Raw genomic sequence first — 14,369 nt, 5'->3', positions numbered from 1 at the left:
TGTGAACTGTTAAATGTAAATTTATTTGAGAGGCAGTTCATGTCAGAACTCTATCTTTTTGTTTTATATCCAAAATAGATATTTGCATACATTTGTTAGGAATTATTGTTATTATTGCTTAACGATAACATGGATATTGAACACTTCTAAGCTAATAAAGGAATCGTATTAAACTAAGGAACTTACCTCACAAAAAATATATGCCTAGTGTTCTTGGTGTAGATATTGTCATCGCATGCGTGTGACATAATAAATGGCAGAATCGAACAGCATTACAGCATATTCATACAGAGTTAATTTTGTGCAGTATTTTTTTTTATAAAAAAAAAACAAAAGTTCATGTTAGAGTAAGATATTTATGTGGAGTATTTGTAAAGTGTTCTATTTTTTTTATTTTATTTTTATAAAAGAAATAGGGAAGGCAAGAATTGAATTCTTCACCACTCGATAAAAAAAAATGCTCTGTACCATATGTCAACAACTAATTCTTTTGAAAATTTAATCAATTAGATAAAATTGACTAATAGTTCTATAAATAGCACTATCCACACCTAGATTTTTATTCGTTTCTTCCCCTGGATTTGTCTCTCTCGGAGGAACCAGGGGCTCAGCAGGTTCTTTTTTCTTCTTAACTTTAGGAGATTAACTGTTGTTAACCTTAATTGACATCAGTTGGATATTTGTGAAATATTGAAGTTTTCATACTATATTTATTGAGAATTGAAAGTAACGATGAGTTTCAACTTGACATTAAATTACTGGGACCACATCAATATTATAATGATATCATTTCCACTATACTCATAGAAGTGTAGTACTGAAGAAATCATAAACGCTTTATAAAAAGTTTCATATATAATGCCATTATGCAGAAACATCCTTTCTATTCTAATTCAAATTGAATTGTAGAATTATGAAATGTCCGAGTTTCCAACCCACGCATTAATAAGCCGACGCAGGAGTTAAGCTAAATGATCGAAAGAAATCTAAGCATATTTTTATTATTAACTAAAATTTATTAAAAATTATAAAAAAAAATGATATTATTAGTACCTTTAACATGAGATCTATGAGACTAAATTACAAAATTATGATGTCATTACTTCATTGTGGAAAATTAACAACTAAAACTCAGCAATAGTCATCGTAATCTTGCGCTTTAAATCAAACATAAAGTCATGATAGTTTATGATGAAACTTAATATAAAATAACTTAACAAATAAAAAAATCATGTAGAAAATGTCAATTTCAAATGGTCTTTGTGAAATCATCACAACACAAATAATATATTAATAAAAAATAAATGATAAAGACTAAATAGGAATATTTAAACTATAAGAATTGAAAGTGTAAGTAGAAGAAATTGTAGCACTAAAATGCAAAATAAATAACTCTATAGACACTAAAAATGTATTTAAACAAGATAAAAATCATGTTAAAATTGCTACATTAGAGTGTGACATGTATGTCATCGGGACGAAAATGATGTTAATGAAAATAAACAACAGTGATCGAAAGGAAATAAAAAGTATGTATCAAGACTAAAATTAAAGAAATATTTTAAATTATTAAAACTAAAAAGAAAAGTAAATAAAATTATAAAGATAAAAAAATTAAATTTATTTTAATTTTTGTTAGACCATTTAGCAAGTATATCAATTGTCTTAAGTAGTAAAATAAACATAAGTATAAATATCGAATTTGTAAATACTTATATAACAACTAATTAATATAATTTAATGCTAATTAGAAAAAAATAAAATTATTTGAAGAATGCAATAAAGATAAATGAGATATTTTTAGGGATTTAGAATAATAAAAAGATTGAAAAGATAATTGAAAATTTTAAAATAAAAGATGTCAATGATTGATTTCACTAACTTTTCTCACATATATTTTTCTCGATTATTATTCAATTTCAATAATTATCAAGTTAATTCAACAACCAACAATAATATTTTAATCCTAATTTCTTAGGTGAGAAATTCTAGATACCTTAAGGAAAATCTTAATTATTTGGTGAAGTTTGTTAAGCAACTCACATTAAGATTAGATGTCTAAAATGTTGACTAATAAGACTTATTCTTTTCATAGTAATAAGCAACTCACATTAAGATTAGATGTCTAAAATGTTGACTAATAAGACTTATTCTTTTCATAGTAATAAGCAACTCACATTAAGATTAGATGTCTAAAATGTTGACTAATAAGACTTATTCTTTTCATAGTAATAAGTGTTATTAGTGTTATTCTCCATATCATAATTTTAAAAGAGTTTCTCAACTTCAATTAATTATATAGGATCATATAGAAATACTACAACAAAATTGTCATACAGTGACACACACCCTATAGTGACATTATATATGTCACTAAAAATTACTTTTACTCACACAATAACTACAATATATGTTGGTATATTATTAAAAATTGTGGGTATAGACTATAGTGACACACAAAATATGTTGTTAAATCTCATTCAAAATCAACACTAAAATTGTGTGTAACTATATGTCAAATAGACATATAGCTACATATATTGTACCTATAGTGACATTTTTTGTATGTCACTACATGTAACATTTCTTGTAGTGGTCAAGCCAAAACCATACATAAAGAGAAGAAGAAAACAATTAATTGAATAAAAACATTAATAGAATAAAAGCATGAAGAATTACATGGTGTAGAGTAGCTACATCAATTTCCAACAATGACTCTTTTTATTCTCTCAAACCTATCTAAAATATACAATATGTGAAGTATTTTTTTTATTCTCTCCGAAACCTATTCTTTTAATGTTTTAAATGAGCCTTTTCCAAGTGGATTTGTGATGTCCACTCACTTAAAGCATTTAGATGGTTTGCTTGAATGAACTCTTTATGGTGCTCTAAGAATTTCTTATGAGTTGGTTCACTCAAAGCATCTATTTAGCTCACTTGAGTGAGCATGAAGTTACTTAGAGTACACTTTTCTTTCGCTTTAAGCGAACGCTCATAATGTTAGCTTTTTTTGACATTAGCTCATTCCTCCTACATCTTGAAACTAACAAAAAAACCATCAAAAATACCTAAAACTAAAACAAAAAAAAAAATTCTACTAGTTAATGTGATAAATTAAAATACTAAATTTTGACAAAAGTAGGACTCTAAAACATAAAATATGTTAGATAATGTCTAAATTGGATTAAAGATATTGACATATTTTACAATTATCAAAACACACCAAACTTAGAATCTTACTTGTTCTCGTACAAACATAAACCTAACACAATCTATTCTAAAAAAATTGGATACATTAAGAAAAAATCAAGTTGAACAAATCTCATTATTTATAAGTTCCTTTTCTTAACTATTTAAGTAATCACATCATCCACCATGGTAATGACATCAAATCCACATTAGAAAAATGTATGAAAAATTTTCAAAGAGACTAGCTATCATGACACTCAAAGTTATGAATTTTCAATACACTTGTTCTTCTCACTATTCTTGATTTGTTTAATCAAAAAGGGGTTAATGTTTATCTCAATTCATGCATCAAATACCATCCAATTCAGTTTTGTTCTTCATCTTTTCCTTTTGGAACCACTACATGACAACACAAATGTGCAAGAATCGTAAGAACTTCTTGGCTTATATGGAGTCAAATTGCAAAGGAATTTATTATTTTTCTGGAGTCAAAACTCCTAAGAATAAGATGACACTATTCATGATATTTAAACCTTTTTTAAACAATTTTATCCACATTTTCTTGGGCACCTTCTCATCTTTCACCTTTTATCTATTACATAATTATTTTTATTTATTATATATATATATTAACTTTTATTTTTGCAATAAATGAGCACTTAATATTCCATACTTACATGAATGCCTAGGTTATCTTGCCTTCCTAAAACTTTTTGTGGGTATAAGATACACCAACACCAAACTTAGAGTCTTGTTCTAATGGGTGTAATACACACTTACACCAAATGTATAATATTTTTTATCCTATTATAACTAATTATAGTTCTCCACATCCTAAAGGTGTAGGTTAACAAGTTCTAATGAAATATAAGAAAATTCATTGTTTCGTTCAAAGAGGTAAATAAAAGTAGTTCAAGTAAGTTTTTTGACTAGTGACTCAAAAATTTTAAGAATGCCTTGATCATGTCCTAACACACAAATTAAATTAAATAATTGCAAGATTGAAGCAAAATCAATTGAACAAAATAAAATGCGAACATGCAACATGTTATTGTGGATCTCTCGACTTACCCGTCTAGGCTTTTGAAAAATCATAACACATCATGCCACAATTACCAATCTCAGAAAAATTAACACAAGACACTAAAAATAATACTTTCACTTCAATAATTACTATAGAAGAATATGTTTTTACCAAATAAGGTGTTAATTACTATTAACAAATAACAATATTGTTCAATATAAGACTCTCAAATACAACCCAACAATCACAAAAGAATAGTGCATCATTATTATAAATTATTATTAAATGTAAACTTGTTGCAATATTTAAAAATATATAAAATAATTTTTTAAATTACTTTAATGACAAACTAGCAATTTGGGAAAAAAAAACTTTTAAACAATTTTATTTATGTTAAATTATAATTTTAGTCCTTTATTTTATTTTATATATTCACTTTTTGGTCATTTAGTTTTAAAATATTCATTTTAGTCTTTTATTTCCTAAATTTAAGTTAATATAGTCCCTTTGAATGTTTTTTTTTTACCAATTCAAAACTTCAAACTCATCTTATCATATTTATTTATAAGAAAATTATTGAATCCAAATAAAATTTAAAGTGTTATATGCATGATAAAAATCAAAATTTTCAAAAAAAATCTAATTTCATTCTATTTTTTCTTGTTGTTCATAAGATATATTTTTCACATGATTTTTACTATATTTGCAATTATTTTGGATTTGACATTTCATAATTTTCATATAAAAAAGTCTAATGTTACAAGTTTCACATCTTGAATTAATCAAAAATTGATTCAAAATTATGTGATAAAATTGAAAATAATTATTTTTTAAAAAGATTAATTCGATTCAAATATAAAAGATAAAATACCAAAATAAATATTTTAATAAATAAAAGATCAAAATAAATCTAAATAAAATAAAAATATAATTAGCCTATTAATTATAACAAATAAAAAATTTGGAACTTAATTTTTATTGTTTAAAAAAATCAAACCTAATTTTTCTAACTTGAGTAAATTAATTGCACATTTATATTCTATATCCCATTTGACGCCTTTTTTGCCCCCCTATATTGTATATAACTGAATCGTCAAGTTCATAGTCGGCTAAATTAATTATATGTCTGATTTAATTACTTTTTAATCAGATATTTAACTATAAATTTAACCTTTATGCAAACAAAATCATTGTCCATTACTTTAATACCTCTTGTTTTAGTTTCTAAAATATTAATTTGACTTAATTATATCTTCATATATTTATTATAATCAATGGACGATTGTGATATTTTAATAAGTACTTTTGGTTTTGATGCTACTTTACGCAACATATTATTAAATTTTTCAAACATGAGTAACGGTATATAACAACAGAGACAACCTGATTCTTATTGGACCGCTTCATCTATTCTCAACCTCTTTTTTTGAAAAATAAGCACTTTACCTTCGTACGTATACGAAATTGTATTGGATATTTTTTCAAAGCTTATGAAAGATCACATATTAGGGCCTGTAGCTCTTCATGGAAGTAAAAACTTGCAGCAAGAATATTTTACTCACCAACACCTTTTGTTAGTGACTTCAATGCAGGCTCTGGATCTGACCAAAAAGCAGATTTGTTGTTCACCTTTCATAAATGGAAGATTAAGAAAACTAGAATAGCAAATTATCAAGCAACACATCATCCTCGGGATATATAGACTGTAATTTGGAAATAACTCTAAAAAATATAATTACATTCAAAACTAAGGATTTAAATTTACAATATACGGTTAGATTATGTTTTCCCCATAACTGTGATTTAAAAAAAATTCTATATGCAATTGTTTGATATGTTTAAAAAATTCTTCAAGATCATGAGCATGATTAAAACCTTTACACGTTATGGAGAATAGTAAATGGAATTCCTACCCCTAATGTTTTGTTGAGAAATATAATTAAAAAAACATTCATGAGAATGTTAGTATACTATATAAACATAAATTCTTACGAACACAAGATTCTTAAAATATATTCTTCTACCAAACATACATATCCGACTGGACTGTTCTCTGGATTAAATTTTGCATAACAAAACACGTTCAAATAAAATACATATTACTTTCCAATAAAATTGCACCAAGTAGCTTGGTTGAAATTCGTTTTTGTACCACTAATCATTACCCATTTAAATTTAACCCTAATAATTTATCTGCAAATTTTATATAGTTTAAGATGATTTTATCTCATAAAAACATTCTTTCAATTCACCTATATATACGTTTTTAACCTAGACAACCAAGTTGGTCTCACAACACAAATCAATGGGCACACAACGTCAAGGAAACAAACTTCCCTCTCATGCTGCAGAAGATAGCATTTCAGCTGATTCACTCTCTTTTGCTGGCCTCGTTTCAATTCAAGAACAGCATCAAAATCCAAAGCCACATGCTCCCAACAACAACACAAACTACTACTATCAGGTTAGCAATCAAGACCTAGATTTCGAATTTTCCACCATAAAAGCAGACTTCAATTCTGGTGCCAATCCATTCAAGGTCACACCTGCTGATGTGCTTATTTCAAATGGCCGAATTAAACCATTTCAACCAAATCGATCTTTCGCCACAGACTCCCCCATTTCCCTAAGATCATTGCTAGCAATTGATCATCATGTCAATAGCAAGATGTCATGTGGACAAACAAGGAAATGTGATGAACAACGTGTCAAAGCAAGAAGCCATAAAAGTAAGGAAAGGAGTGTGACAAGAACATGGTTTGGACAGAAAATGTTTAGGTCTTTTCTATCACCATGCAGGAAATGCCAAGCCACTCAGCCAGGCACCATTAAAGGACAAAAGCTCAACCGTACACTGACATGAAGGCTAATTGATCTCTTTGTAATTTTTTCTTGCAGAAGTAGAAAATATCATATGGGGAGTTTTGCATTTCTAGTGAGTTATGTTTTAGTGATTCAGATGACACGCTCTATTTAGTTTTGTAACAATATCTCCAACATGGTATAAATTAAGATATGGATATTATTATTCTCGTTTTTTTATATGGATTCAATTTTTATGTAATAATGTGAATGTAAAGTATTTTATATTGTCTCAAACTATGGATTGCTGACTATGGTGTCTTTTGATTTGTTGTCGAATCACAATCAACATTAATTAATGTTGTGTGAGTGATTGATTCATGTTCATTGATCATTGGAAAGTAGAAAACAAAGGACACAAATTCAGACAAACTTAGGCTAACACAAACTTTAGACTTGATACCATTTTAGAGCGTGTTTTGTGTCGCAGTTAGAAGGCTCACTGAGAGTTTTTTATGTGAATTTGTCGAACGTGTATTTTTGTTGCTTTACGGTCACGAGGAAATCAAATTGTTTTTTTTTTTCTTATAATGCATAAACTTATCAAACACACACACAATTATTTAATATAGTGTTAAAACACTCTCATAGAGGAAGTGAGCCTTATGACTAGGAGCGCTGCTAGGGTTTCCGAGAGAGATGACGCCGCTAGCGATGTCTCTCTACTACGTAGTACAAAAAAGGTCAAAACGAAAGACGCGTCCGGCACAGAGGGTTCTCGAGTCAATGATGTATGCATGGATGGTGGGGTGATTGATCAAGAGACTGGAAAAAGTCCATCTACATCGTATAAGGACTCCTTATTGAACTCTGATGGGGTAAAACTTTCGCTGATTTTAACTCTCTTATCAAGGAGATGGAGATCCCTGAAGACGTGGTCTATAATGATGATGAGGCCAATCTGTCTGGGGAAGATATGGACCCATGCCCTACTATCACAGTGACTCGGGAGGAGTTTGAAGAATGGTGCTCTCCCTGGCGTAACTCCTTGATTATAAATGTCCTGGGCAAAAGGATATCTTATAGATCTCTGGAGAACAAGATTCAACGGGAATGGGCTAAGGCAGGGTTAGTCCGTATGGTAGATCTATCTCAAGAATTTTATCTGGTGCAATTTGCGGCTGAGGAAGATTACAAACATGCCTTGTTTGAAGGACCTTGGATGATTGCCGATCATTATATAGTAGTTCAAAGGTGGCGCCCTTTTTTCACGTTCACAGCAACGCAAACTCGTAGAATTGCGGCTTGGATTCGGATTCCAGGACTCCCTATTGAGCTGTTTAATGATAGATTCCTCTGGAGGGTAGGGAGCAAGCTTGGAACAATGCTAAAGATAGATAAACTTACATCTATCCAGTCACGTGGTCGCTTCGCCAGGATCTGTGTGGAAATTGACTTGCAAAAAAAGCTGGTGTCACAGATTAATGTTTTAGGTCATATCCTCCGCCTGGAATATGAAGGTTTGCACTCTATTTGCTTTACTTGTGGCAAATACGGCCATAAGCAACAGAGCTGCCAAGACCAGGTTCAGTTTGATCCACAGGTTGAAAATACCATCTCTACAAATCCTAACATGGATGTGGATGATGATGCAAACAACATAATGCCTACTAAGAAGATCCCAGAATTACCAGGAACCCATGAACCCGAATCAGTTAAGATTCATGAACCCCCTAGAATGGAGGATAGATATGGGCCATGGATGATAGTTAAAAAGAATAAAAAACCCAAAAATTGTGGCTTACCTTCAGTAGGAAACCAAAAGCAGGTTGTTCCATCTATCCCAAATTCAAAGATGGGGGTGGTTACAGATGCTTCGGAGACACCCATGGAGGCTTTGGAAATTTCACATGAAAAAACAGAAGACAAAGTAGTGAAGATGTTTCATAAAACACAAGGTGGGGCCCTCAACGTAAGTTCACATCAAAGGGTGATGAAGGTTCGCAATCAGGGGGTTGGCAAAAACCCTCAAAGTGTACGTGCTAAAAATACAGTTCTTTCACCACCTAAAAGTTCAATAGGTAATGGCCCACGTGTTACACTTAACAGAAATAAAGGTATTGACCTTGAAAAGGACACAGTACGTCCAAAGCCTAGTGATGCATGGGCATCTGAACAACATGCAGTACGTGAAACCGAGAATACCTTTAAAGCACTGGAGGGATTAAAAAATACTTCAAAAGATTTTAAAGATTCTTCGAGAAAAATATTTGATGTAGCGACACATGTTCAAGGACCTGATGAGGATACTTTAGCTTTCGCGTATGCACTGCGGCAACACTTCAGGAGCGAGGGAGCTCATTCCTCTACTGTGTTGGAAGAAAGGCCTGCTAGGCCTGATGCACGTACAGATGTAGAGGGTTTGAAACCCAACACCTACAATCACTTATAATGAATGTCCTAAGTTGGAATTGTAGGGGTGCTGGATGCAAGTCTTTTATCCCTCTAATGAATGATCTAATACAAGAGCATGATCTAAGTATCGTATGTTTACTTGAAACTTAGGTTAGTAGCGTTTGGGCGAATCAAATTATTCGTCGTATCAATATGGACAGATCGGTGTTGGTTGAAGGTAGAGGATGTGCAGGTGGCATTTGGTGCCTTTGGAATTCAACTCAATGGAATCTCATAGTTCTTGAGAAATCTTTCCAGTTCATTCATTTTTTGGTCTCTGGTGCTACTCAGACTTGGTTTCTTACGGTGGTTTATGCTAGCCCACATTCGCAAATCAGGGTTGGTCTTTGGAGAGATTTAAAACGTCTGGCAGCAGCTATGGGCGCACCTTGGTGCGTAATAGGTGACTTCAATGCAATGTTACATAACCATGAAAGGAAGGGTGGTGTTTCTACATGGTTGAGAGGTGATCAAGACTTCAGAAATTTTGTTAATGAATCAAATATGGTTGATATGGGCTTCCATGGTGCTCCATTCACGTGGAAAAGAGGAAATATTTTTTAACGCTTGGATCGTGGTTTAGTCAACCTTGATTGGCAGAGGATGTTTCCTGAGGCTGATGTGTTTCATCTAAACCCTCTTAAATCAGACCACTCTCCCATTTTGGTTAAGCTTCAATCCTCCGTAAGTTATTGTAGAGGGAGAAGACCATTTTGTTTTGAGGCCGCTTGGCTCACACATCAGGATTTTCCAAATATGGTGAGACGAAGTTGGTCTAAGCATAACGATTGGTCTGACAGAGTCAGAAACGTCCAAAGTTCTTTGACTAATTGGAATAGATCTACTTTCGGGAACATATTTTTTGCCAAACGTAGATTAAGGCAACGTCTGAATGGTATATCTTGTAAGCTTATGTAGGAAGAAACACCTTTCCTTGTCAACCTTCAAAGAAGACTCTAGTCTGAGTATGAACAAATTCTAGATAGGGAAGAGATCCTTTGGTTCCAAAAATCTAGGTGTAAATGGCTGGAACTTGGAGATAGGAATACTAAGTATTTTCATGGAACGACCCTCATTAGAAGACGCCGAAATAGGGTGGTTACACTTCAAAATGATGACGGTGAGTGGGTTACTGGGAAAAGCAATCTTGAGGACTTGATAAACAATTTTTATACGCAGCTTTTCACAGATCCAGGTGACTATGAACAATTCTGTTTATCTAACTCTTTCCCAAAGTTAGACGCGCCTGATATTGATAAGCTTGCTTGTCCTATTTCAAATTTAGATATTCAGAATACCCTACAGAAAATGGGTAGTTTAAAAGCCCCGGGCCCAGATGGTTTGCATGCCATTTTTTATCAGTCCCAGTGGAACATTATTGGTCAGACCTTTTGTGAGTTGATTCATGCCATTGAAGCTTCCCCGAGCAAGGTTGCAGAGATAAACAACACGCTCATCACACTTATTCCAAAGACAGAAAACGTCTCTTCGCTGAAACAAATGCATCCGATTAGCCTATGCAACGTCTCTTACAAAATTATTACCAAGATCCTATCAAACCGACTTAGGCAAGTGATGGCTGACCTAGTGAGCCCAAATCAATGTAGTTTTGTGCCGCATAGACAAGCCTCAGAAAACATCATTATTACCCAGGAGGTAATTCACTCCATGAAGAGAAGAACCGGGAATAAAGGGTGGATGGCAATCAAAATTGACTTGGAAAAAACATATGATCGTTTGAATTGGAGGTTTATTCGAGATACTCTGTCAGATATTGGTTTACCCCAAAACTTTGTTGAGTTGGTCTGGGCTTGTATTTCAACACCTTCGTCTCGTGTGCTTTGGAATGGTGAAGCTTTGCAAGAATTTCATCCTTCTCGGGGCATCAGACAAGGAGATCCTTTGTCCCCGTATTTGTTTATGTTGTGTATGGAGCGACTTTTCCATATTATTGAAGTTGCAGTGGCTCAAAAGCTTTGGAAACCAATTTGTCTAAACAAGGCCCTCCTTTATCTCATTTGGCCTTTGCAGATGATCTTATCCTTTTCTCTGAGGCCTCTCTTGATCAAGTAGAAGTTATCCAAGCCTGTTTAGAGCTTTTCTGTAAAAGCTCGGGTCAAAAAAGTGAGTCTTGAAAAGACTCGTATTTTTTTCTCCAAAAACGTTGGGTGGTCGGTTAGGGAGGAGATTAGTTCTGCCTTGGGTTTTCAACGAACGGATAATCTGGGGAAGTATCTTGGAGTCTCAATTCAGCATGACAGGGTTAATAGAAGGTTGTACGCCTCAATCATTAACAAAGTCAATCAAAGATTGAGCTCATGGAAGACGAAAACTCTTTCCTTTGCAGGAAGACTCACTTTTACAAAGTCTGTGTTGGCTACCCTCCCAATGTACACGATGCAGACGGCTTTTCTCCCCCGCAAAATTTGTGATGATATAGACAAAGAGTGTCGTTCTTTTCTATGGGGCCACAAGGGAGAACAGCATCGTATCCATGCTGTGGCATGGCCCATAATTTGCAAACCGAAAGCAGAAGGAGGCCTGGGGCTACGGGATTCCCGAAATGTTAACAAAGCACTTATGATGAAGAATGGGTGGTCTCTATGCACTGATCAAAATAAGCTTTGGGTTCAAGTCATTCGCGAGAAATATAAATGTGGACCAGCGAATATACCTATGGTCGTTAAAAGGCCAAACAGCTCAAACTTCTAGAGAGGGATTTGTGATGCATGGGATGATATCCAGAGAAGCATGGCTTGGAATATAGGTGATGGAAAATGGTATCATTTTGGAAAGATTCTTGGCTCCCTTCACGTACCAAACTGGTGGATAAAAGCTACACAGCTTGTTCCAGCAAATGAACTAAATAAGTCTGTTGCACATTATGTTTCTCCTGGAGGAAAGTGGGATTTGGATCAAATCCGAGGCTTGCTTCCTATCTCAGTGCGGAACGAATTGTTAGCGTATGCTCCGCCTTCTCTAGTTCCCGATGAAGATATATTGGTCTGGGGTGCAGCGTCAAATGGTCGGTTCTCCTTAAAGTCGGCCTACCAGTCTCTCCGGGATGCTACGAGTCATGTTCCTCTCTTCCAGGTTATCTGGAAGTGGAAGGGGCCAGAACGACTTTGATGCTTTCTTTGGAGGGTGGCACATTCAAGTTTATGTACGAATGAATGGCGAGCGCATAGAGGTCTCACTCTAAATGGAAATTGTCCTGTGTGCAACAATCATAGTGAAACCATTATGCACATTCTACGTGATTGTAATGAGGCAAAAGAAATATGGCGTGCAATAGGTACGGAAGGCTTTCTCAACGAGTTTTTTAATGTTCTACTAGTGACTTGGCTTCAAGAAAATTTAACCCATGTAGATCCCCGATGGTGTCTTAGTTTCGTGATTGTAATGGATTCTTTATGGCGAGCAAGGAATTCTATTGTCTTCCAGCAAGGAAATTTTCACAGAACTTGAATAGTGGGTGAGATTAAAGGAAGGGTTGATGAAATGAAAAAAGTTTTTCTAAAAGAGGTTGTATGTGATAGAAGGCAAGGTGCTCTTGTTTCGGTTGGTTGGAAGTTTCCTCCAGAAGGCATATTGAAGCTGAATTGTGATGGTGCAGTTGACGTAAATTCTATAGCAGCTTGCAGAGGAGTGTTACGGGATAGTTCAGGTGATTTTGTTTTTGCCTTCACAAGTATGTTGGGGACATGTTCTGTGGTCCAAGCTGAGTTATGGGCAATTTTTCATGGATTGCGGATCATTAATGAGAGAGGAATTTCTGACCCGATTATAATTGAATCGGACTCAGCTCTAGCAGTGAAGTTCCTCAATGAAGGGTGTTCAAGAGAAAATCCATGTTATTCTCTGGTCAATCTCATAGTTAATATGACAGGCAATAATCTAGATGTGAAGTGCAACCATATCTTTCGTGAGGCCAATCAGGTAGCAGATTGCTTAGCTAAGAGGGGTATAGGTATTCTGGATGGGATTCAAATTTTTAGCTCCCCCCCTTGGGTGATGACTCCTTTATTTGCTGATTCTTCTAATAATGTAATTTTCCCTCGTGGATTTTAGTTTAGTTTGGGCTGTTTTTTAGCCCCGTATTTAATCAAAAAAAAATTTAATATAGTGTTCATATTATAAGGTGAGATAAATGCAAGTAAGAAAAAGATAATGGAGGTAAACTACATATAACATCTATTTAAATAAACTTTTCTATAAAGATCTAGAAGAAAAAAATAATAAAAAATGAAAGATTTTTTTATAAGTTAAAATTAATTTATTTATAATTCAATTTGGAAAAATTATTTTATAACTTATTTTTTTAACATATGTATGAGTTATTACATATGGAGAATCTTATTTCATTTTTTTCTATTAAAAATATTTTTAGAGAAGTTTATCTAATTAAACACATAAACTAAATAAAGAATTAAATATAGAGTAATGGATTTTAATCCTCTTTAAATTAGTTTGGCTTAATTGCACTTTTGGTCCTCCTAATTTAATGTAAGAGTATTTTTAGTCCTCATAATTTGAATTGCTTAATTTTGGTCCATAAATTTAAATAATGGACAATTTTAGTCCTACAAACAATTTACCATCCAAAATTTAACAGACGTTAATGATGTGAATTTTATGCTAAATAAACATGAATTATATATCATTTAATTTCTTACGTGTCAAATTATTTAATATTCAAATTTTAAAAATTTTAAATTCAAATAATATTGAAAACAAAATGAAAAGAGTATTGATATCAATCATAGTCAGAATTTTTCACTAAAATAGAATTTTTTAAATATATTTTTTCTTTTGCAATTTTAGATCTGAGCATGGTGTAAAACTAGATCCAGAACGGCCCGTTCTCCTTTCAGAACGGTCCGTTCTCCATGCAGTACTT

The sequence above is a fragment of the Cajanus cajan genome, chromosome 3 (assembly GCF_000230855.2).
Source record: "Cajanus cajan strain Asha chromosome 3, NIPB_CcT2T_4, whole genome shotgun sequence".
NCBI lineage: Eukaryota > Viridiplantae > Streptophyta > Magnoliopsida > Fabales > Fabaceae > Cajanus > Cajanus cajan.
This window is presented reverse-complemented; position numbering follows the sequence as displayed.